This window comes from Capricornis sumatraensis, chromosome 21 (genome assembly GCF_032405125.1).
Source record: "Capricornis sumatraensis isolate serow.1 chromosome 21, serow.2, whole genome shotgun sequence".
NCBI classification, from domain to species: Eukaryota; Metazoa; Chordata; class Mammalia; order Artiodactyla; family Bovidae; genus Capricornis; species Capricornis sumatraensis.
The window spans coordinates 38,718,992-38,744,129 of record NC_091089.1 but is presented as its reverse complement, the minus strand read 5'-3'; the positions used below and the strand labels follow the sequence as shown (position 1 = coordinate 38,744,129).

General features: G+C 38.3%; 1 non-coding gene across 1 annotated transcript; it reads left to right on the top strand.

Annotated features, from left to right (window-relative positions):
* Positions 1 to 12,563: 12,563 nt before the first annotated feature.
* Positions 12,564 to 12,670, top strand: LOC138097763 (U6 spliceosomal RNA). Its single transcript, XR_011146506.1, has one exon. It is a non-coding gene; the product is annotated as a U6 spliceosomal RNA (small nuclear RNA).
* The last annotated feature ends 12,468 nt before the right edge of the window (positions 12,671 to 25,138 follow it).

Sequence of the window (25,138 nt, the reverse complement as noted above, 5' to 3'; positions counted from 1 at the left end):
ATGCTGCAGTTCATGGGGTCACAAAGAGTGGACACAACTTAGCAACTGAACAATAACTGTCTCTTTCTGCTTTGCAAACAGTATCTTCTCTCTGTATCCTCAATGGCCCATCCTCTGTGCACCTCCAGATAGATCTAATCTCTGATTGTCTTCTTATAAGAACCCTAGTCCTAGTGAGTTAGGGGCCCCACTCATATTATCTCATTTAAACTTAATTACTTACACTGGGTACACATATGTTGACACATGAATTAGAGGGGGGAGGGGCACAATTTAGTCCTTAAAAAAAGATATTAGCAGTATTAAGAGAGGTGTCTTAACAGAAATGTCTAGTTAATCCCAAATAATCCAACACAGCTGAACTATAAACTAAAAATGGTGTCACAAATGTGGGGGTCATGGAAACTGAGCTGAACTCAGTTCAGTTCAGTCACTCAGTCATGTCCGACTCTTTGCAACCCCATGGACTGCAGCACACCAGGCTTCCCTGTCCATCACCAACTCCCGAAACTTGCTCAAACTCATGTCCATCAAGTCGGTGATGCCATCCAACCAGCTCATCCTGTCGTCCCCTTCTCTTCCTGCCTTCAATCTTTCCCAGCATCAGGGTCTTTCCAATGAGTCAGTTCTTCATATCAGTTGGCCAAAGTATTGGAGTTTCACCTTCAGCATCTGTCCTTCCAATGAATATTCAGGACTGGACTATATGGACAGAATTGTAAATCTAGTTGATGCCAGTCGAAACAAAACACATCAAAATTTCAGCTTTAAACAAAAGAATATGTTCTATTTTTACTGCTAAAATGAAGTCTGATCATAAAGTCGGTCCAAAATTAAGTACATGAGGATGTAGATTTTTACTTTTTCCTTTTCTTCAGAGATAAGAGGGTCTGTAAGAATAATTTACTAAATAGCACTCCAGTATCTTACTAATTAAAGAGTGACTCAGGCCATGCATTTACATTCACAGAACTTCTAGATGTCTCATAAGTCAACATATCATATAAACAACACTGTTTTTGTCCTGAATTAGGTAGGTGGAACATTGACAAAGTTCAAATTGCTAGAATACATGCTTTATAACCTGCGCTTCACTCTGAGTATCTTGAGCAAGGGATGCTAGCTGGCAACTCTTTTTCCTTTGTTGATTCTGTGGTATAACCTAACTGTTCAACCATACTAGTAACTCTAACAATATCCAAAACTATCTCATCAAATTTATGAGATCACTAGACCTTTGCAAGCCTTATGTCTTTTAATTGAAGTGAAATAGCTGTTTCTTCAACACTAAGAGTTGCCCACCTAAAGTCTGTGACCTAATTTGCTTAGTTAATGAGAACAGTATTTCACAGTAGATGGAATTTATCTGAAAATGAAAGCAGCAAATATAACTGAGCTCTCTTTTCTGGGAGGATTTCTCTGAAACACACTTCGGACACCACTGATTGAAAAGGAGATAGTTTAGTTTTCACTAACACTTCCGGCATGTGTGTTCTTACATGCATAAACAATGAGACCAATATATAGAGTTAGTCATAATCGAGACTGTTCACTTGTTGTTTAATTCCACTCTTACATCCAAGTTAATGTTATAGCTGAAAACTGGCATATCTAAAGATGGCGACTAAAATAACCCAGGCTTCAGATAAGAACTTGGAGCTAAGGAAGGAATAGAGTATTTGCTTATTAAGATAGAATATTAAAGACTTTCACAAAGCTATACTAAGCCAAGTCATTTTTTCAGCTGGAGGCTTATTGAGCTTCCCTGGAGTATTCTATAAGTAAAATAAGGCTTCAAGTGTCTATGAAATCATGAACCTTTTCACACATTAATTTGCAGGAGGATAAATAAATTCCTGAATCTAAATCTAGGTTCTTTTGCTGTCTCTGGAATGCAGTGCCAGCTTTACTTGTTAGCAGATCATTTCACCAGCCACTGTCAACAAATACTGTGGCCTTTTATGTGCCAAACACTGCTCTGGCTGTTGCAGCTGACAGCCTGGAGGAACAGATGATAAATAAGTGAAAAGGAAGACTAAATTCCAGATGGTGATTTTATTCAATGAAAGAATCAAGGAGAATAATGAGTTCAAGAGTGATGGGGAATAAGGACCATACTATAAATAGGGTGGTCAGGAATGCCCTCTCTGAACAGGACACTTAAGGGATAAACTGAAGGGGAAGGAATCATTCAGGTGAAGAAATAATGGAAGGGTATTTCTAAGCTGTTGAAAAGTTCTGAAGTGAATACAAATACGGTGTTCCCTTTTTTTTTTTTTAATTTAAAATCTTTAATTCTTACATGTGTTATTGGAGGATAATTGCTTTACAATGTTGTGTTGGTTTCTGCTGTACAACAACACGAATCAGTTATAACTATATATATATTTCCCCTCCCCAGTGAGCCTCCCTTCCACCCCCCACCAACCCACCCCTCTATGTCATCGCAGAGTACCAGCTGTTGTATAACAACTTCCCACTAGCCATCTATTTCACACATGGTAGTATATGTATGTCAATGCTACTCTCTCAATTCGTCCCACTCTCTCCTTCCATCACTGTGTCCACAAATTTTCTCTACATCCGCATCTCCATTACTTCCCTGAAAATAGGTTTATCAGTGCTATTTTTCTAGTTTCCTTATAGATGTATTAATATGCAATATTTGTTTTTCTCTGTCTGACTTATTTCACTCTGTATGACAGGATCTAGGTTCATCCACCTCCCTACAACGATTCAGATTCATTCCTTTTTGTGGCTGAGTCATTTTCCATTGTATGTATATGTACCACAACTTCTTTATCCATTCATCTGTCGATGGACATCTACGTTGCTTCCTTGTCCTAGCTATTGTAAACAGTGCTGCTGTGAACCCTGGGGTACATGTGACTTTTTGAATTGTGGTTTTCTCAGACATACATGGTGTTCTTGGGGAACACTGAGGAGGCCCATGTGGCTCAGAGTACAAAGCAAAAGTGGTAGGAAAGGAGCTATGTCAGGGAGTTAATCTGCCAACAACTGGCCCACTCCTAATGCCTACGGGTTGAAAGAAGAATATGTATAATTTCCTATCTAGGAACACAGAGAACCAAAACCAGAACTTAAAGGGCAGTGGAAGAACAGAATGACTTCCTCTGTGCTCCCCTAATATTGCAATTTTTTTCTTTTCACAGCAAACTTTTTCTTCTTAAGCAAGGGCCAAAGGCCACATGGTAAATGGTAAATATTTTCGGCTTTGTGGACAATAAAGTCTCTGTTGCAACTATCTAACAATGCTTTTAAAGAATAAAGTTAGCCAAAGATGATACATAAATGAATGAAAGTGACTGTGCTCCAATAAATTATAGTTACAAAAACAGGTAGTGGGCCAGATTTGGCCTGGAGGCCACCTCTAGAGTCTCTAAAGAATTTCCCATCTGTGCAGCACACATCTACTCAAAAATATGATCATTCTAACATAATGTCTCTTTAAAAATACTAGGATACTTTTATTGTCCAGTGTTAACTGGAAAAGAAATACTTTATGAAGGATTTGGGTTCCAAATATTTAATAGTTAAATTAATTTGCACATCCTCAACTGATAAATGGTATCAAGAAGGCCCCCTACACTGTGCTTTCATTATCTCACTTTGCCCATCATTCATACAGATTGCTTCTGGGTCATTTCATCCTTCACTTCAAAATAACTCTTGATACTAGGCAATCGGCCATTAATGCAGCACATATATCCTCCTGAAGTCTAGATGAAGAATTTAATGAACTTATAGCACACAAAATAATCACCAGTAAAATACATTTTTCCTAAATATGTTATTACCGGCAACTTAATGGTAGTATATTTCCATATATGCTACATATTGGGGGGTATTCTACTAGATTCTATGGTAGAATACAAAAAGCACTAGAAAATTCATCATTGTTATGTTATCATATCCCATTACACTCCAAACCTGATTTAAAAGCAGCCAGGAATCAACACTGGGTAAGCAATTGTATGTCATATCCTAACAACTTGCTATATTTTATAATTCCCATTACACAGATGCTAACATCAAAGCTGACTGAGATTACATTAAATATTACACAGAAGCGGTATCAGGATTGAAATTCACGTTTGTTAGACTTCAGTCCATTACACCCCAATGTGCTCAGAATATGAAGAAACTCTTCATGAGAAACTTGGATGAATTTATTTCTGCTGAAATGAAGCTGACTCAGGTTTTGAAAGAAAACTAAGAGACCAAAATGACTCATCATAAATCTACTCGGTCTAGGGAACCCTATTCTGATAAGAGTATAATCATTCAAAGCATTTTGGATTTTTTTTCTTTTGTATACAAACAAAATGGTAAGTAAGACACATACTGAAAAGCCAGTTTTACTCTTTCACAAGCTTAATTTTCCCCTGTTTAAATGCAATATAAATAAATTTAAAGTAATATAATTCAAACTGAACATACAATTTTTCCCTGATACTTCTCTCTAAATTACTTATAGCTATTTCCACATACATAATCCACAATGAGGGGACAAAAAATCATCAATATTCAGTATACTCAAAAGAAAAAGGTGCAGGCCTGGTAAGCACAAGAGCTCAGAAAATAACTCAAACAATAACAGTATTAATGAAATAACTTAGCATTCTAAGATGACTGATTTAAAGGAAGATATTTATTTAGAGGTAAAAGTTCTGGTATATCTTGCTTTTTTAAAGTATGTTTTCTGCATCAATGTTAGAAGCATAGCAAGCATGTTAGAAGCAAACATTTAGAAAATATGTTTAGACTGTGCCAAATACTAATACTTTTTAGTGATTTCATGACTTTGGTAGAAAGTTAAATTCATTTAAAAAAGACTATCTCCAAAATCTGATGAGGGAACATTTCATGAAAAGATGGGCACAATAAAGAACAGAAATGGTATGGACATAACAGAAGCAGAAGATACTAAGAAAAGGTGGCAAGAATACACAGAACCATACGAAAAAGATCTTAATGACCCAGATAACCATGGTGTAGAGCCAGACATCCTGGAGTGTGAAGTCAAGTGGGCCTTAGGAAGCATCACTACAAACAAAGCTAGTGGAGGTGATGGAATTCCAGTTGAGCTGTTTCAAATGCTAAGAGATGATGCTATGAAAGTGCTGCACTTAATATCGCAGCACATTTGAAAAACTCAGCAGTGGCCACAGGACTGGAAAAGGTCAGTTTTCATTCCAATCCCAAAGAAAGGCAATGCCAAAGAATGCTCAAACTACCGCACAATTGCACTCATCTCACATGCTAGCAAAGTAATGCCCAAATTCTCCAAGCTAGGCTTCAACAGTACGTGAACCGAGAACTTCCAGATGTTCAAGCTGGGTTTAGAAAAGACAGAGGAACCAGAGATAAAATTGCCGATATCCGTTGGATCATAGAATAAGCAAGAGAATTCCAGAAGAACATCTACTTCTGCTTCATTGACTATGCTAAAGCCTTTGACTGTGTGAATCACAACAAACTGTGGGAAATTCTTCAAGAGATGGGAATACCAGACCACCTGACCTGCCTCCTGAGAAATTTGTATGCAGGTCAAGAAGCAACGGTTAGAATGAGACATGGAATAACAGACTGGTTCCAATTGGGAAAGGAGTATGTCAAGGCTGTATATTGTCCCTGCTTATTTAACTCATATGCAGAGTACATCATTCGAAATGCCAGATGGATGAAGCACAAGCTGGAATTAAGATTGAAGAGAGAAATATCAATAACTCCAGATATGCAGATGACACTACCTTTATGGCAGAAAGTCAAGAGGAACTAAAAAGCCTCTTGATGAAAGTGAAAGAGGAGAGTGAAAAAGCTGGTTTAAAACTCAACATTCAAAAACTAAGATCATGGAATCTGGTCCCATCACTTCATGACAAATAGATGGGGAAACAATGGAAACAATGACAGATTTTATTTTCTTGGGCTCCAAAATCACTGCAGATGGTGACTGCAGCCATGAAATTAAAAGACACTTGCTGGGGATGACCCGCAGGGATGTTATGGGGAGGGAGGTGGGAGGGGGGTTCATGTTTGGGAACTCATGTAAGAATTAAAGATTTTAAAATTAGAAAAAAAAAAAAAAGACGCTTGCTCCTTGGAAGAAAAGCTACAGCCAACCTAGACAGCATATTAAAAAACAGAGACATTACTAAAGGTCTGTCTAGTCAAAGCTATGGTTTTTCCAGTAGTCATGTATGGATGTGAGAGCTGGACCATAAAGAAAGCACCAAGGAATTGATACTTTTGAACTGTGGTGTTGGAGAAGACTCTTGAGAGTCTCTTGGACTGCTTGGAGATTAAACCAGTCAATCGTAAAGGAAATCAGTCCCGAATATTCATTGGAAGGACTGATGCTGAAGCTGAAACTCCAATACTTTGGCCACCTGATTCGAAGAACTGACTCATTGGAAAAGACCCTGATGCTGGGAAAGATTGAAAGCAGGAGGAGAAGGGGATGACAGAGGATGAGCTGGTTGGATAGCATCACTGACGTGATGGACATGAGTTTGAGCAAGGTCCAGGAGTTAGTGAAGGACAGGGAATCCTGGCAAGCTGCAGTGCTTAGGGTCCGAAAAAGCTGGACACAACTGAGTGACTGCACAATTATAAAGATGATAGGGGGAAGGTGGAGAAAAAGAGAAAGAAAGAGAACCAAGAGTTAATCTTCAGTATAACAAGTACTATCCTGAATTTTGCCTCTGAAACATGTGCTTTTACACCTAATCTTTTTACCTGAGTAATTTTTTTATTAATTCTATGTTGAAGTTATATTATTTCCAATATGTTGATTAAGGGATATATTAAAAGTAATTTTGTCTGTTTTTCTTTACTTGTTGATTACCAGAAATTTTCAAAATTCATTCACAACTGATCATAGATTTTTTTCCTACCTAGTCCACAGATAACTTCACAATTATTCTCAACCACCTCAACTTGCACCATTACCAGCTTGAAGCTGGCACTAAAACCAAGCTCATTTCCTATTGCAGGAGATGGTACGTGGTCATCACTGACTCTAGAGAAGAAATGGAGAAGAAATCCCCAGGTAATTCGGTTTATTGGTTTGTACTCCCTCTGCCACCACATGTGAATCAATTCAGAGAGACACTGCAATACATCCTATTCTTAGAGGAAGGGCAGGGCCCAGCACCAGTGCTGATTGAGTGGTTATGACATTTAGAAAGTAGAAAAACTCTTTTGAACTAAACATCATTTCTTTTGCATTTGAGAGCAAAATGAAGTGCACAGTCTTAAGTCCCAGAACTGGTGACTGCTCAACTAAATACTCTAAGTGGTTCCAATTTGCAAGTAGGAAAGCCATTGTCCTGAATTTTATTGTTGTGTTTACATTTTCTCTTGGTTTGTTTCATATTTACAATGTGTACTATAATAGCAGCTGTAAATAGTGATAATGTTTTCAAATGTTATGACTCCAATTTCTGTCTTTTTTTTTTTTTTTAATTGCACTGGCTGGTGTCTCTGAAGAGACTAGGCAGTGCTAGTTAGGGAAATTTTTGCTTGTTTCAAGAGTCTATGGGAAAAACAATTCTCACTTCTCCAACAAGATTCATGTTAACTTTGGGGGTGAGCCAAAGACATTTTTATTAAGTTTAGAATATTTTATTTAGACTTTTAAGCATGTACATTGACTTCCTTAACAGTTTTATTAAGATACAATTCATATACCTGAATATTCAACAGCTTTTAGTACATTCACAGAACTGTACACCATTACTACAATCTCATTTTAGAAACTAACATTCATCACCCCCAAAAAGAACCTCGAGACACATTTGGTATCACTCTCTATCCCAGGCTATTCCCCCATCCTAGGCAATCACTATAATCTACTTTCATTTATTTGCCTGTTCTGGATATTTCTTATAAACAGAATCATGCAATACATGGTCTTTCGTAAATGACTTAGTTTTAATTTTTCTATTGCTTTTTCAAAACACTTGGAGACTGATTATATGATTCATCTTAGGTCTCTTACTATGATGAAGTATATTGATATAGTTTTTTCCATTAGAACCATCCTCCCATTCTAGGAATGACCTCTTTGTATTGACTACTGGTTTCTCTTTGTTAGTAATATGTTTAGAACTTTTATGCCAATATTGAGTTGTATATTGTCTTTTGTGCTAGTCTTGTTGGACTTTTGTAATGATATTATGCCTAGTATTTCATAGGAGGATTTAGAAGCATTTCTTTGTCATTTGGCTTTGGAGCAATTTAAATAGCATTAGATTTTTTCCCCTGTGTAATTGTCTAGACAGAGTCCTTTTTAGAGCATCAACTCTTTGACAAATTATTCCTCCTATGTTAATCATCCTTTTGAATTTTCTCCCTTTTCGGGAATCTTTTTTGGTAAATTTAATCCTCCTAGAAAACTATCCATTTCAAGATTTTTCAAATATATTTCCATGGGGTTTAGAAAATTAGCCTTCTATGATTCATTTCATCTGCCTCTGAGAGTATTTTCTCTCTCATTTCTTATTTAGTATATTTGTCCTTTCTTCCTTTTTTCTTGCCTAGTTAACTGACATTTATTTCATATCATTTCTTGTTCAAAACCCAGCTTCTCAATATATATACAGCTTTGCCACTTTTTAATTGTTTATTGGTTTCTACTTTACCTTATTAATTTTGTATTTCTATTTTCTTTTCTGTCTTTTTCTAACTCCTTTAGTTACCTGTTCAATTCATTTATTATTGTGCTTTCCTATGCATTACTATAAGTACATAATGATTTATCCTCTGACCTTGCTTTCACTTATGTGAAAGCATAACCCTCTGTGCTATTATGGAGTGTTTTCATTAGCAATATACTTTGCTAATTCATATTTATTAATTATTTAAGAGAAAATATGTAAATTTCTATATACTGGGACTTCAACTATCTAATTTTACTGTTTTATGTTATAGGATCTATATCACACAATTTTGTCTATGCAATTTTATTTTACTATAATTATTGAAGCTTCCTGTGTGGTGTATGATATGGTCATTTCTTGTGACTATCCCGTTGGTAGTTAAAAAGAAGACATATTGTCTTTTTTAAGGTACAAATTTTAATATATATCAAATAAATCTAACAAGCATATCTTGTCCTTATATTTTTCATATCCTTGGTTATTTTTGCCTACTTTATTTGTTGTCCCCTTGACTTTGTTATGAACTGAAAAAAGGTGAGTTAAAATCTTTTATGACTATCGTGTTTCTATTTCTCCTTATTATTTCCCTAACATTTCCTTTATGAATGTTGTCTATATTATTTAGTGTCTATTATTCATAACTGGCTTCCCACATCACTCAATGGTAAAGAATCCACCTGCCAATGCAAGAGATGCAAGTTTAATCCCTGGGTTGGGAAGATCCCCAGCGTGAGGAAATGGCAACCCACCCCAGCATTCTTGCCTGGAGAACTCCACGGACAGAGGCACCTGGTGGGCTACAGTCCATGGGGTCACAAAAGAGTTGGACACAACTTAGTGACTAAACTACAACAACAACAGTTTGTTAACTATTACCTATTTACTAGAAACTGTGTCCATTAGTAGTATTGGTACCTTTTTTAGTGTGTTTCTTTTTTGCCTTAAGTTATATTTCAATAAACCCAATTCTCACTGTTAGCCCTTCTACCAAAATTTTCTCATCACTTAGAAAACTAAAGTTCATCCACTCATAATCTCTTCTACAAAAGCTCATAAGAACAATATTCCCCGAGTATAGTTAGAAGCAGCAAAGGATGGACACAGGAGTATCAGTGAGTTCCAGTCTGTCTTGCTTTTCCAGTTCAAGTGTAGCTTTTCCTGACTACCAGCCATGCAGACTAATAGCAAGCCCAGGCCAAAAATACAGAAGCAGAAGCAATGAGGGGCCAATAATCCTCCACTAACTTTGACACTAACCCTCTTCATGGCCCCACTACAGGAGCTGAATATGGTTGCTTACACATCCACCACCACATACATTCAGTATCAAAATATATAGATTCTGTCATTGAATTTGCTGATTTTTTTTTCCTCTCTTCATTTCCATGACCACTACCTTGCCTTGTTATATATTTCATCAAAAATATTACAACTTCCCTACCTCTGGTCTAACTTTTCTTTCTAAAACAAACTTTACACAACTGTTACAGAGCTCTTTATTGAATATGAATCTGATAATACCCAAACTTTTCCTCAAAACCCTTCAGTCAGATTCCATGGCCCACTGGAGAAAATAAGTGCATCTCTGAATGACATAAGATTCCCACTGTGACTTGGTGTCTCCCCAGCCATGTATCCAATGTGTCCTCTCACATCACTAAAACACACACTGCTCCTTTCACCTGGATTTTTACCTGCCTAAAATGTCATCTCTCTGCCTGGATGTCCTTCTACATTCTCTCCCTTTGCTTACAAATTTCTACTCTTCCTTAAAGCATCTTTTGAAATATTACCTTCTCTATAAACCCCAACTATGGTGCTGGAGAAGACTTTTGGGAGTCCCATGGAAAACAAAGATATCAAACCAGTCAATCCTAAAGGAAATCAACCCTGAATACTCATGGGAAGGACTGGTGCTGCAGCTGAAGTTCTGATAATTTGGTCTCCTGATACGAAGAGCAGATTCATTGGAGAAGACCCTGGGGCTGGGAAAGACTGAAGGCAGGAGGAGAAGGGGATGACAGTGGATGAGATGGTTGGATGGCATCACCAACTCGATGGACATGAATCAGAGCAAACTCTGTGAGATAGTGAAGGACAGGGAAGTCTGGTGTGCTGTAGTCTATGGAGTTGCAAAGAGTTGGACACAACTTAGGAACTGAACAACAGCAAATAAACCCCAACACAGATCTAGAAGCTGCTTTTCCTGTGTCCTACTACAACTGCATCCCAAGTTTCCATGCTTGGGGCTGGTGCACGGGGATGACCCAGAGGGATGTTGTGTGGAGGGAGGTGGGAGCGGGGTTCATGTTTGGGAACGCATGTACACCCGTGGTGGATTCATGTCAATGTATGGCAAAACCAATACAGTATTATAAAGTAAAATAAACAAAAAATCAAAAGTTAAAAAAAAAAAACTGCATCTACATTAGACTGTGAGAGACAATGTACTTCATTGTTTGAGTCAAGATTTAAAAGAAAATGAAGTATAAGCCTGCATCTTCCTTCCCTGAATTAGAGACAGAAAATCAAGAACCCAGGAGATTTTACAAAGCAGTGGTCTTTGAAGTGAATTTCTTTACCAAATAAAATTCAAACAGGGGAAAATTCACTAGCTGAGAGCTAAATGATAACTTTTTTTTAACTGTATTGCTGTTTACTACCCTAGCTCGTCAAAGTCCCAGAGGCTCTAGAGGTAATAAACAGGTGTTGCTGTCCTCCCATCTTTTCAAAGAGCACGGGTCCTGTCCTCACCTCGTGCAGCTGGATTCTGCATACCAAACCCCAGAGGTGGAGCACAGTGCCCACCCACATGAGCCAATCTACCATTCTATGATAATATGCTCTTTGCACGAAACTTTGTACAAAGGAATAGGATTGAGGTTCAGTGACTAAGAAAAAGCTTTGAAGTGCAAGGGATTGAGAATTAATCTTGGTAGCTGCTAGGGATCATTTGTAAATAGATCTCTGCAACTTGGAAATCATTTTCTGAAATCAGCAGCTGTGTAGCAAATTTGGATTCACCTGGTCCTCATAACGCACTCCCTCTCATATGCTACCACTGACTTCAAGTCTTTCCTTGCAACAGAGTTCCTAAGTGTTTCACTCCAACCCCAGGTGCAGATTTCCATGTAAAGCAAATATAATGTGATCATAGAAAGAAATCTATCATAGAAATTTGCCAGCTTGAGGGGTTCGAGCAGAAAGTTTTTGAAAACCAGTACAAAAAAGAGAAAACCCAATAGGACCCCAATATACATTCTGAACACAGGAATGGAAGTGAGGGGTACCTCCAGGGAAATGATGTGAGTTCCCATCCATTCTTTTCAATAACTCAATAGAAGTTAATTGGTCATTTTTTTTAATGCAAGTAAATAGACTGATGACTAAACTGAGCACTGAAGAACTGGTGCTTTCAAACTGTGGTACTGGAGAAGATTCTTGAGAGTCCCTTGGATAGCCAGGAAATCAAACCAGTCAATCCTTAAAGGAAATTAACCCTGAAGCCCCAATACTTTGGCCAACTGATGCAAAGAGCCTATTCATTGGAAAAGACCCTGATGCTGGGAAAGATTGAAGGCAGGAGCAGAAGGAGACAGCAGAGGATGAGATGGTTGGATGGCATTACCAATGCAATGGACATGAGTTTGAGCAAACTCCGGGACGTATGAAGGACTGGGAAGCTGGTGGTCTGCAGTCCATGGGGTCGCAAAGAATTGGAGAAACGACTAAGAAACTGAGCAACAACAAAAGAGTGATGACAGCATGCTCTATGAGTCCACAGAAACTGCCATCAGAAACAGTTTACAAGTGGGAGATGGGATCAAAATGATGCTAGGCTCCCATCTGCTCATGAACACATCAAAACTACAACCAGTGCTTGCTTTAACAGCACATATAGTAAAATTGGAATGATACAGAGAAGATTAGCATGGCCCCTGTGCAAGGATGACATGCAAATTCCTGAAGTATTCCATATTTTTAAACAGCCTCTTCAATAGATGATGCTGGGGAAACTGGACAGCTACATGTAAGAGAATGAAACTAGAACACTTCCTAACACCATATAGAAAGATAAATGCAAAATGGATTAAAGACCTAAATGTAAGACCAGAAACTAGAAAACTCTTTGAGGAAAACAAAGGCAGAACACTTGATGACATAAATCAAAGCAAGATCCTCTATGACCCACCTCCTAGAGTAATAGAAATAAAAACAAAAGTAAACAGATTAAACTTAAAAGCTTTTGCACAGCAAAGGAAACTAAAAGCAAGGTGAAAAGACAACCTTCAGAATAGGAGAAGATAATAGCAAATGAAACAACTGACAAATGATTAATTTCCACAATATACAAGTAGCTCATACAACTCAGTACCAGAAAAACAACCAATCAAAAAGTGGGAAAAAGACCTAAACAGACATTTCTCCAAAGAAGACATACAGATGGCTAACAAACACATGAAAAGATACTCAACATCGCTCATTATTAGAGAAATGCAAATCAAAACTGCAATGAGATATCACCTCACACCTGTCAGAATGGCCATCATTAAAAACCTACAAACAATAAATGCAGGAGAGGGTGTGGAGAAAAGGGAATGCTCCTGCACTGGTGGGAATGTAAACTGATACAGCCACTACGGAAGATGGTATGGAGATTCCTTTAAAAAACTAGGAATAAAATCACCATATGACCCAGCAATCCCACTCCTAGGCACATACCCTGAGAAAACCAAAATTGAAAAAGATACATGTATCCCATTGTCCACTGCAGCACTATTTACAATAGCTAGAAAATAGAAGCAACCTGGATGTCCATTGACAGATGAATGGATAAAGAAGTTGTGGTCCATATACATAATGGAATATTACTCAGCCATAAAAAGGAACACACTGAGTCAGTTCTAATGAGGTGGATGAACTTACTAGAGCCTATTATACAGAGTGAAGTAAGTCAGAAAGAGAAAGATAAATATCGTATTTGAACACATATATATGGAATCTAGAAAAATGGTACTGAAGAATTTATTTGCAGGGCAGCAATGGAGAAACAGACATAGAGAATAGATTTATGGACATGAGGAGAGAGGAGGAGAGGGTGAAATATATGGAGAGAGTAACATGGAAACTTACATTACCATAAGTAAAATAGATAGCCATTGGGAATTTGCTGTATGGCTCAGGAAACTCAAATAGGGGCTCCATATCAACCTAGAGGAGTGGGATAGGGTGGGAGATGGGAGGGAGGTTCAAAAAGGAGGGGATATATGTATACCTATGGCTGATTCATGTTGAGGTTTGACAGAAAACAACAAAATTCTGTAAAGCAATTATCCCTCAATTAAAAAATTAATTAATTTTTTTAAAAAGAACTATACATAGAATGTCTCTCGCTAAAATCCACCTGGAGACTAGCAGGATGACCACGGCTATAAAGGAAGATGCACCCATTGAGTTTGGTAGGAAGGGAGGAGAAGTGATGTGGTCAGGACCCCACACCCCACACCCCACACCCACACCACGACACAGAAGAGGAGGGGAATAGCACAGGCTCAGGGTTCTCCCCGTGCAGAGCGAGGGGCTCAAGCCACATGTTAGACATTACATCAGTGGAAAGACAAGCCCCTTTAGCAGGTTTGAAAACCAGTGGGACTTACCAGAGGACTTTAAGAACCCGAGACTCTGCTCTTAAACAGCACACACACATTCGTGTTTACGCTCAGTCACAGAGACAGCAGACTGAAGACCGGCCGGGGTTCTTGTTGACTTGCCAGGAACACCCTAGGGCAACCCCCAGCCTGTCCCAGACTCCCACTCCAGCCCCTCCTGCTCTAGCTCTGCTCCTCACTAAGGCAGAGGTGGCTGTAGTGTGACACCAACCCCGCCATCCCTGAGGCAGCCTCTAACCAATGCACACATCAGGGGGAAAGTGAAACCAGCACGGAAGTGCAACCCCAAACCCTTAAGCCCTAGTCACACCCAAACCATGGCTTCTCTGCAGGCTCAGCTGGTAAATCATCCGCCTGCAATGTAGGAGGCCTGGGTTTGATCCCTGGGTTGGGAAGATCCCCTGGAGAAGGGAAAGGCTACTCACTCCAGTATTCTGGCCTGGAGAATTCCATGAACACAACTGAGTGATTTTTGCTTTCACACCCCAAACCAAGGCTGAGAATGCCATCACACAACCAACTAGCTGAGGTCTCCTACTCAGGCCCTCCAGCCACAACCCTGCCCCCCATAGGCAGTGACAACCACTGAGCATAGAAGAAGCCCCTATTTACACCAGACTCTGGCTCTAGCCCCACCAACTCCAGCTCTACTTTCCACTGATGCAACGATGACCGGCACACACCAGGGGAAGACACGGCTCATGCTTACCTTCGATGCAACTCCAAAGGCACAGGACACAGGCAAAGTTGACAAGGCCACACCTTCAAGCCAGGACAGGCAACTGTTTCACCTAACTTCATAGAAAGAGAGAGAAAGTTAAACACAATGAGAAGACAAGAGAGTATGCTTCAAAGAACAAGAAAAAAAAGTCTTGAGAAAAGCCTTAATGAAACCAAAATAAATAATTTACCAGATAGAGTTCAAAGCAAGGGTAATAAGAAAGCTAACTGAACTGGGGGAAAGAAACAAGTTAATATTTCTGATGAATATAAATGCAAACATTCTCAGCACAACATTGGCAAACCAAATTCAACACCATATAGAAGGGATCGTACACTGTGATCAGGTGGGATTTATTCAAGAGATGCAAGGATGGTTCAAAATCTGCAAACCAAACAATGTGATAAAAGAAGGAGAAACATACAATCATCTCAATTGACACGAAAAAAGGCATTTGACAAATTTCAACATCCATTAGTGACAAAAACTCTCATTAAAGTTGATATGTAGGAAAATAGAGATAGCATACAGTGGCAGAAATACTAACTTAAAGATTGGGTTCTGAATTCAAACTTAATCTCACTGAGCTGAAACATAATTAGAATACAAGCTATATCATAACAACAGCTCTATTGATTGAAGTAATTCATGAATTTCACTGCTGAACATTTCCAAGTATACCTCCTTTTTACTATATATTTGACACACTCTCCTCTCTTCTCTCAAAATAAATGATATCATTTTTAAAAATCTTGAGATTACAGCTACTGAGATCTTTTAATTTTCTATGTTGGTATTTTCTGTTTAAATCACCTCCTCCTTGCATCACTGGTGAGGGAAGTTACTTACCCTAGGGTTACACAGATGGCCATACGACATCCAACTCTAGACAGATGATATCAGCAACAATTATTTGTCACGTAAAGGCATAGTCCAGAGGAGGAGGACACTATGCAGGGCCCTAGGGCAGTTTTACTTAAGAACAGGATAGAATGAGAAACCTGGGCTGTGGAAGGCAGATTTTATAATATGGAGAAGGAAGGAAATCCCAAGTTTTCCACAAAATGATGTAATTTGTTTGTTTGAATAATTTGTGGGCTGCCAGGGAAATGAAACCCACTACTCACAGATAAGCAGGAACTGCACTTGGTTTCTTTGATATGGAGGGCTGCTTGGCTGGAAGGTTTTATCTGCAGAAGCAAAGTAGAGAGGGGAACTTGGATTGGACAACACAAGTCTCTTCCAACTTCCCCCCAGATGTCAAGGCAACACATAATACTAATTTTAGGTCTGATACCACACTTAAATATATAGTTGTAACTAAGGAAAAAGTTGGCTTAAAGCTCAACATTCAGAAAACAAAGATCATGGCATCCGGTCCCATCACTTCCTGGGAAATAGATGGGGAAACAGTGGAAACAGTGTCAGACTTTATTTTGGGGGGCTCCAAAATCACTGCAGATGGTGACTGCAGCCATGAAGTTAAAAGACGCTTACTCCTTGGAAGAAAAGTTATGACCAACCTAGATAGCATGTTGAAAAGCAGAGACATTACTTTGCCGACTAAGGTCCATCTAGTCAAGGCTATGGTTTTTCCTGTGGTCATGTATGGATGTGAGAGTTGGACTGTGAAGAAGGCTGAGCACTAAAGAATTGATGCTTTTGAACTGTGGTGTTGGAGAAGACTCTTGAGAGTCCCTTGGACTGCAAGGAGATCCAACCAGTCCATTCTGAAGGAGATCAGCCCTGGGATTTCTTTGGAAGGAATGAAGCTAAAGCTGAAACTCCAGTACTTTGGCCACCTAATGCAAAGAGTTGACTCATTGGAAAAGACTCTGATGCTGGGAAGGACTGGGGGCAGGAGGAGAAGGGGATGACAGAGGATGAGATGGCTGGATGGCATCATGGACTCGATGGACGTGGGTCTGAGCGAACTCCGGGAGCTGGTGATGGACAGGGAGGCCTGGCGTGCTGCGATTCATGGGGTCCCAAAGAGTCGGACACAACTGAGTGACTGAACTGAACTGAACTGAAAAAACACAAACTCTACAGATTCATCAGGCATAACTTTAGTCTCTATCACCTGTGAAATTTCTTAGCTATTCTCTCTCCTGAGGGAAAACTACATCCTCTGATCAACTGTACCTACAGCAATAGGGGAATTATTGTTCCTTTACATCCCTGAGAGAGACTCAGTCTTATCACTGTCCCTCTGTACCCAAGAAAGCAGCTACTATTTTGTTAACTCAGCATGTCAACCCTGTCATGTAGCTAACAACTCTTATCCCATAGGTGTAATTTGTTTACAATAGTAACGAAGGTATACCCATGGCTTCAATACAGCTCTGGGGATGTTCAAAATGGAACATCATCAGTTACCATTTCATTCTTACTGCAAGATTTCGAAGCACTTAAGCCTCATGCTTCTTGAAAATTATTCTGAGAAATAATTTGCCCTCTGATACAAGGAAATTTATGCTTGTGAACTGTGGTGTTTAAGAAGACTCTTGAGAGTCCCTTGGACTGCATGGAGATCAAACCAGTCAAACCTAAAGAAAATCAGTCCTGAATATTAACTGAAGGGACTAATGTTGAAGCTGAAGCTCCAATACTTTGGCTAGCTGATAAGAAGAACTACTCACTGGAAAAGACCCTGATGCTGGGAAAGATTGAAGGCAAGAGGAGAAGGGGACAACAGAGGATGAGATGGCTGGATGGCATCACCAACTCAATGGACATGAATTTGAGCAGGCTCCAGGAGTTGGTGATGGACAGGGAAGCCTGGCATGCTGCAGTCCATGGGGTCACAAAGAGCTGGACATGACTAGCAACTGAACTGACTGACAAGGGAAAAGAGGACCAACACTACCTCTGTGATGACTATGTTGGAAAGATGCTTGAAATTCCACGAAACACGTTGAACAGATAAGAGTAATTTACCCATAACCACTAGATAAGTGCTTTGAATACGACTGAAAGGTTTAGTTTCTTTATCCAGATTAAACATGCCCCCAGAATGTTACTCACATTGTTCTTTTTCATGATACAAAAGTAAGTAATCCCTCCCAAATGATCACAAATTCTTAATTTTTAAACACCTGAATTGATTATATTTCACTCTATTTTGGAACTTTTTAAAAATCCTATAAAAAAGGGCCTGGTTAATAAATGTCTCATAGCCTAAGGGACTTCAACATGGAATCTTTCTCAAGTATTGTTAACAACAGAAACAAAACTACATTTCTTTACTCAAAATGTAGCTTTATATAGAGGGGCTATCTAGGGACACAAGATTTTGGAAGAGTACAAGCATATGAAACATCATCCATTCTCACTTTAAATACCAAAATGCCAAAATCATTCAACTCTAGGGATGCTATCAAAAGTCAGAATTTTCAAGTAAATGAGCTGGATGCCTGTTAAGGAGCATAGGGGAAGGAAATGAACACAAAATGAACTATAATCAGGAGTCACCTGGCTGAACACATCTGATATCAGCTTTCAGGGTCAGAGCTACACATATTATTTACAGCAAGGTGCACCTGCTCTACAAGCAAAAGCCTGTGATGGTTTTCTGACCTCCCAGGTTGGGTCATGCCAACATACCAAAACAGATCTTAGTCTCCATTCCCTTAAAAAATGAATTTCTAACCACTTGTGCTTCATCTGTGCTTCTCGACTTTCTTCCCTCCTGAAATTCCACTTGTTAAAGTCTGAAAGGTAATTTAATGTTGTGTAACTTTTGATTTATGGTTCTCCCCTCCTTCCTTGACACACAACTAGTACTTCTCATTTATTTCTACCACAAAATAAATCATATGGAATTCCAAGAGAACTCTATCCACAGTTGGTCATTTTTAAAATCTCTGATTGGTTTCTACTGAGAAGTAAGACAAAACATCTAAAGACAGTCAAGAATTGTAGGGATGAGAAACAATTGAATAGCAAACTCACAGGCCAGTAGTCAAATGATTTCTATAACTAGGCAAAGGTGGTATAGAAAAGTTTGTTTCAGGTAGCCTTTGGTCCTTTCTTGTTTTCTTTGTCACCTCCTCTACTCCTGACTCCCCGGCCATCATTTTCCATAAAATGGGATAATTTTCATAAGAATACCTAGCATGCGGTTGGATTATAATACTCAATAACTTTCCTCTTTGCTTTGCCGTGTACATACATATAAGATGAAGTCTAATAAATTTATTTACATCAAGATATCAATGACTTAAAAGTTCTGTCTTTGTAGCAGATGTGTTCTGTTGTAAGTCTGCCATGTACCTCTTCTCCCTCTTACACCAGTTAAATGCCTACTGACTTCAGAAAATTTCCCTTGCTCTTTTTCATACGTCCTTGGTAGGGCTGCCAACCATAGCACATCACCCTTACCCTAGTAAGGGCCAGTGGTCTATGGTAAGTTAACTGGAGTCTGCCTCCCTGATATCAATCTAGAGCAGAGATTCTGAAGGGCAGAAAATCAATTGGCACCAAATTACTCATTGCTAGAAGCCAAAGAGAAATTCCACAGTTTCTGCAGTTGACAACAGCTGTCCTAGCTCTCTGCCTTTTCTGAGCAAGGGTTGTTCACCTGTCTTCTATTCACTTCAGTTTCCTCACAACATCATGTCTTTTGCTTCAGTTTCCAGGCATACGCCCAAAGACACTTTACCTAATGCACCCTTCCCCAGATGAGGAAGTAGAGAAGAGCTTGCCTTTCGCAAGAGAGATCTAAAAGTCAAGATAATCATTCATCATCAAGGGTCAGAAAGAGATAAAAGTGGACAGAAATTTGGGTGGAGGAGTGAAGTTCACACTTCTTGACTGATACTGTATCCCTGACTTTTTGTGTTTATATGTGAACCGCATTAAAAATTTGCAAAGATTTTGCAATGTATGTAACTCTGTAGTCTTCAAACCGTTCCTTTCGTTTAGGGGCTCTGCATTTCCTCAGAGTCTCTGCTGAGTCTTCTGCTTCCAGTCAGCTAATGAGGCAGAAAGAGAGAAGGTAAAGGATCACATGTGATGAAAAGACAATTCTGCGAGTGGCAATCACCGTTTCCACACACATTCTGTTTGAAAGAATTAGTTACATGGTCCTACCTATGTGCACTCAGATTGGGAAGGTAGCTGAGATGTGTGTTCAGGAGGAAAAAGAAGTTTATGAGTTTGAAGCTAGCTATCTGCCACCACTTCACCCATTTCATAGTCTAGCAATATGATATAAGCATTGTGCTTGTAAAAGCTATAGTTTGTGGTTAAACAATACTTCAGTTCTTACTTTAAATTTTTTCATCAACAGATAACATAAAATTTCTACAGCAGAGAGTTTTAGAAGTTGCTTAGTTTCCTGTTGCTCCTCATTCCTCTCTCCACGCATATAGCCTTTTGGTTATTTTCTCTATGATTCAGCTCCCATATTCATGGCCCTGATTGGAGAAAAGAATAAGCTGTTTCTTATGCATTGCCCAGGTGGACAGATATGACAAGTAAAAATAAGTAAAGGAGTAAGTAAATTTGTGTTATCTCAACAAGTTCCTGTAAAGGTTCCCTTTGGCCATCAGAATCTATAACCTACCTCTGTGACTCTGGAATAAAGCCTTAAAAAAAAATCTCCAGTCCATGTCCATGCACATGTCTGTAGCAGAGAACAATTAAACAATTGCTTAAAACTTGGTTTCATTCATTCTTCTTAAATAAAATAAAACATTCTCTGTGTATGTATCTATCTCCTATTTCTCCCTGTGTGTCTCTCTGTAGATGGATGGATGGATAGATAGATATATAGATGGGTGGAATCTTTCTCTGTCTTGGATTAAGAATAAGTAAAAATCAAATTTCTGGTTTGAAAGGTTAACTAAGCAGATAGCAAAAAACCGGTTATGAATTTAAGCTACTACATACAGAAAAAACTAAGTGAGAGCTGTTTTCATCTGTATGAAATCTTTATGTGAGTTTTACAAAATCATGAAATAATGCTAAATATTATGATGTATAAGAACTTTTATGGCAGAATTATACAACATAGATAAAGATGTATACATGAAGTTCAAGATCATGGTTTGCACTAAAATGAAAGGAGGGGAATACACGAAGGAAGGGGTAAGGGGGCAATTTTAAGTTTACCTACAGAGATTTCTTTTTTCCCCTAAAAAGTAAAAGAACTTTCCAGAAGAAAACATAGGATAAAATCTTCATGATGCTGAGATAGGCAAAAATTTCACAGACAGGACACAAAACTTACAGGCCATAAAGGGTTAAATTGGACTTCTAAGTTTAAACTATCTGCTGTTTGTAAAACATTACTAAGATAAAGGAAAATCGGGAAAAATAATATTTACAATGCATGTATCTAACAAAAGACTTGGATCCAGAATGTATGCCTTCAAAATTATGACAAATAATCCTGTTTTTAATGGGCAAATGGATGATGAAAAACTGCATGATAAAATGCTCAGCATCATTAATCATCAGGGAAATGGAAATTAAAGCCACAACAAAACAGCTCCAACCATGAGAAATACCTAAAATTTAAAATGTTGAAAATAACAAGTACTACATGAGCATATAGAGCAACTGGAACTCTAATACATGGCTGGTGAGAATGTGAATGAGTACCACCACTTTGTATAAATGCATGACAGTTCCTTTTAAAGTTGATGACTTATCATACATCCCAGAAATTCTCCTTTACCATCTGAGCCACCAGGGAAAATGTGGCTCCCTCAAAACAAACAAACAAACACATGTCTACACAAATATTTGTAAATGAATGTCCATACACATATAGCCTTACCTATAATAGTCAAAACCTGAAAACAAATACCCATGAACAGAGGGATGGATAAATAAATTTTAAAATATCCATACAACTGAACACTACTTAAAAATTTAAAAATGTGATTAACTGATAAATGCAACAATATGGATGAATCTCAAAAACATGCTGAAGAAAGGAAGTCAGATACAAGTAAGTCATAATGTATGATTTAATCTAGCTAAAATTCTAGAATACAAATAAACAGATTAGAAAACTGGAGTGGGGAATTTGACCAACAAAGTGCAGAGGAAACTTTTGGAGGTAATGGATGTGCAATTTTTCTTGACTATGTGGTGGTTACACAGATATATTCCTTTACCAAAATTCATCAAATTAGATGATCAGAGTAGGTGCATTTTATTATGTATAAATCATACCTCAATAAAGTTGTGTTTTAATTTGAAAGTGAAAGTCATGCATCCATGTCCACTCTTTGCAACCCCATGGACTGTAGCCTCTATCCATGGGATTCTCTAGGCCAGAATACTGGAGGGGGTTGCCACTCCCTCCTCCAGGGGATCTTCCCAACCCTGGGATCGAACTTGCAACTCCTGCATTGAGCCACCATCTGAGCCACCAGGGAAAATGTGAAAAATATCAATACTTAATTCTGAATTTTGAGTGCTGTATCATTTAGGGTCCTAGCAAGAAGCATGGCAACCTAACTTGGGATTTGAAGAAACTTTAAGGAAGAGAATATTAAAGGACATATGGGCAGAAATAAGGAAGCGGTATATTAAAGAATTCAGGGGCTTGCAACAACAGGCCAAGGCAGGAAGAGGAATCTGAGTTATCTGAACCCAAATGAGCACTGCAAGTACCAAACACAACCTCTCCCATCCTCTCAGACACAGGAAGGAGGTAAGAAAGAACACAGACATTTGGATTTCTTAACACTATTGGAGAAGAGGTACTAGGTAGCAGTGACCAGAGATAAGACTAAATAAGTTTTTTTTTTAAGAGGGATGAAGACGAATATGAATCTGTAGGGCTTTATAAGCCAAAATAAAGAGTTTTATCTTTAACCTGAATTCACTTGAGAATTTCATGTTTCAAAAAATGCATGAAGATAATTCCATTTTTAAAGATTACTCTGATTTTTCTTTCTTAGATTCTAAAAAAGGAATTGCTACTAAACAAGAATTTTTTCTTAGAGTATATATTGTACAAGTTTGATTTTTTTTTATTTTAATTGGAGGCTAATTACTTTACAATATTGTGGTGGTTTTGTAAAATGGCATTAAACAACTTTTGTATATGAAAAAGTTAGTATATATTGTAGCATTATTAATAATAGCAGTAAAATTATTATTATATATAAACTTCTGGTGAAATATCTTCCAGTTGTTTCAACTGTTTTCTCGAGCTTAGTCTTTGTTTTTTAATTTGATTAAAACTACTGAGTATTTATTTTCATAATTTAATTTGCTTCCCATTTGGAGATATTGTTTTCAGAAACATTTTCTTCTTCACTGACTTTTTAAAATATCACTTTTAATTCATCTGAAATTAACTTTAGACTGTCATAAAATATGACAGCTATGATTATGACTGTGTAGCAAAGAAGACTTAGCAGTTTCTACTGTGTCTTGCACATAATGGGCCTCAATGGTGATATAAGATTTTGTCAGAGCCAATGATTATAATAATTTCCCCATGTGCTTTCATGTTGTAGGCATCACTTCTATCATTAATTACACTGGAGTATTCATAGCCCAGTGTTACAATAACAAGATGCAGTCATTTTTCATTAATTTTTAAAGTTCTGTAATCTATTAATCATGATCAACCATCTAAAGTTAACTTTTAAGATAATGAGCTACTTTAAAATTTTAATTGATTCATGAGTCATCTGTGAATTTTTAAGGGCAATAAGTGAGTTTTATTGCCCTACATACCAAGAAGAAACATGCTACTCAGAATGTCTCCTCATTTACCTGGAAAGGAACACCTTGGCAAATTATTTAACCAATGCCAATGTCCAATCCCATGTTTTCACGGCTCAGAATCTTTTGTTCAAGAACATGGGAAAATAGGGACTTCCCTGGTGGTGTAGTAGCTAAAAGACTGTGCTCCCAGTAAAGAACACAGGAAAATAAGTCCAGTGGAGACATTTGTGGTAAAATGACAGAGAGAAACTTTCTCCAGGATACCTCTGCTCTTCATTATTTAGCAGTAACAAACATGAACACGAACCAGAAAAGTGCCTGGAACCAAATTTAGAGTGAATGAAAAAAATAAACATATCTTGACATCATCAGTAGCTATATCTTCATTCTCAACCAACTCACCATATCTCTAGACTGTAAAGTTTCTGCCTAGCATAATGGGGAGCCCCTCCATTCCGGCTAAAGCCATACGGGAAAGAGGAGAACAGAGCGTCTGGGAGTAGGTGGGTTTATAGAGAGGAAGCCACAATCACTGGGTGAGAAAGAAGCTTTGAGAAAGCAAATCTCGAATGTCCATTCTTTTAGAATAAACACTCAGATTTAGGTTATCTCTAAGAACTTGGGGACTATGGTATAAAAAAGAAAGGAAAGATTCTAGGCTATTAAACCAGTGAATGACCAAGTGCAGAATCAGCCAGAGAGACAGCACTTAACAGGTCTCCAGAAAGCTCAAATGTAATAGTCCAGACATGCTGGCACCTCCAGCATCTGCCATGTATGTGGGCAGGGGGACAGGGAAGGGCAGGGGGACAGGGAAAAACAGGGGGGTGATCCTCAGCAGCATCTCAGCATCCCTTATAAGGATGTGGGAAATGTTTCTGCAGGCAGAGAAGAAGCCCAGTGGATACCAACCTTTGATGCTCCTCAACACTGTCCCCAAACACAACTCATTCCCATTACACCTGCTGTTATTAGAAGCATCCATTCCCAAGAGGGTGTGCTTCCTGCCCCTCTCTACAGACAACGTTGCAGAATATTGCAGCAGCCATTTCTAAAAACCATGTAAAGCATTTATCCAATGTATCTATTTCAGCTTTGGGTGGATAATACATTCAACATAGTGCAAAGAGTAAACAATACCAAAGGCTATACAATCAAAAGTCAGTCTTCCTCCATTGCCGATCCCCAAGTTCCCTTCCCAACACTGCTGCGATTACATATTTCATGAGCTTCCATCTGGAGATATTCTAATATAACATCACAAATTATAGATATACACTTTTCTTTAAACGAATAATAGCATTTGTATAGATATATCGAAGAGATCTCTCATTTTGCTTTCAGCTGGTTAGGATTCCATC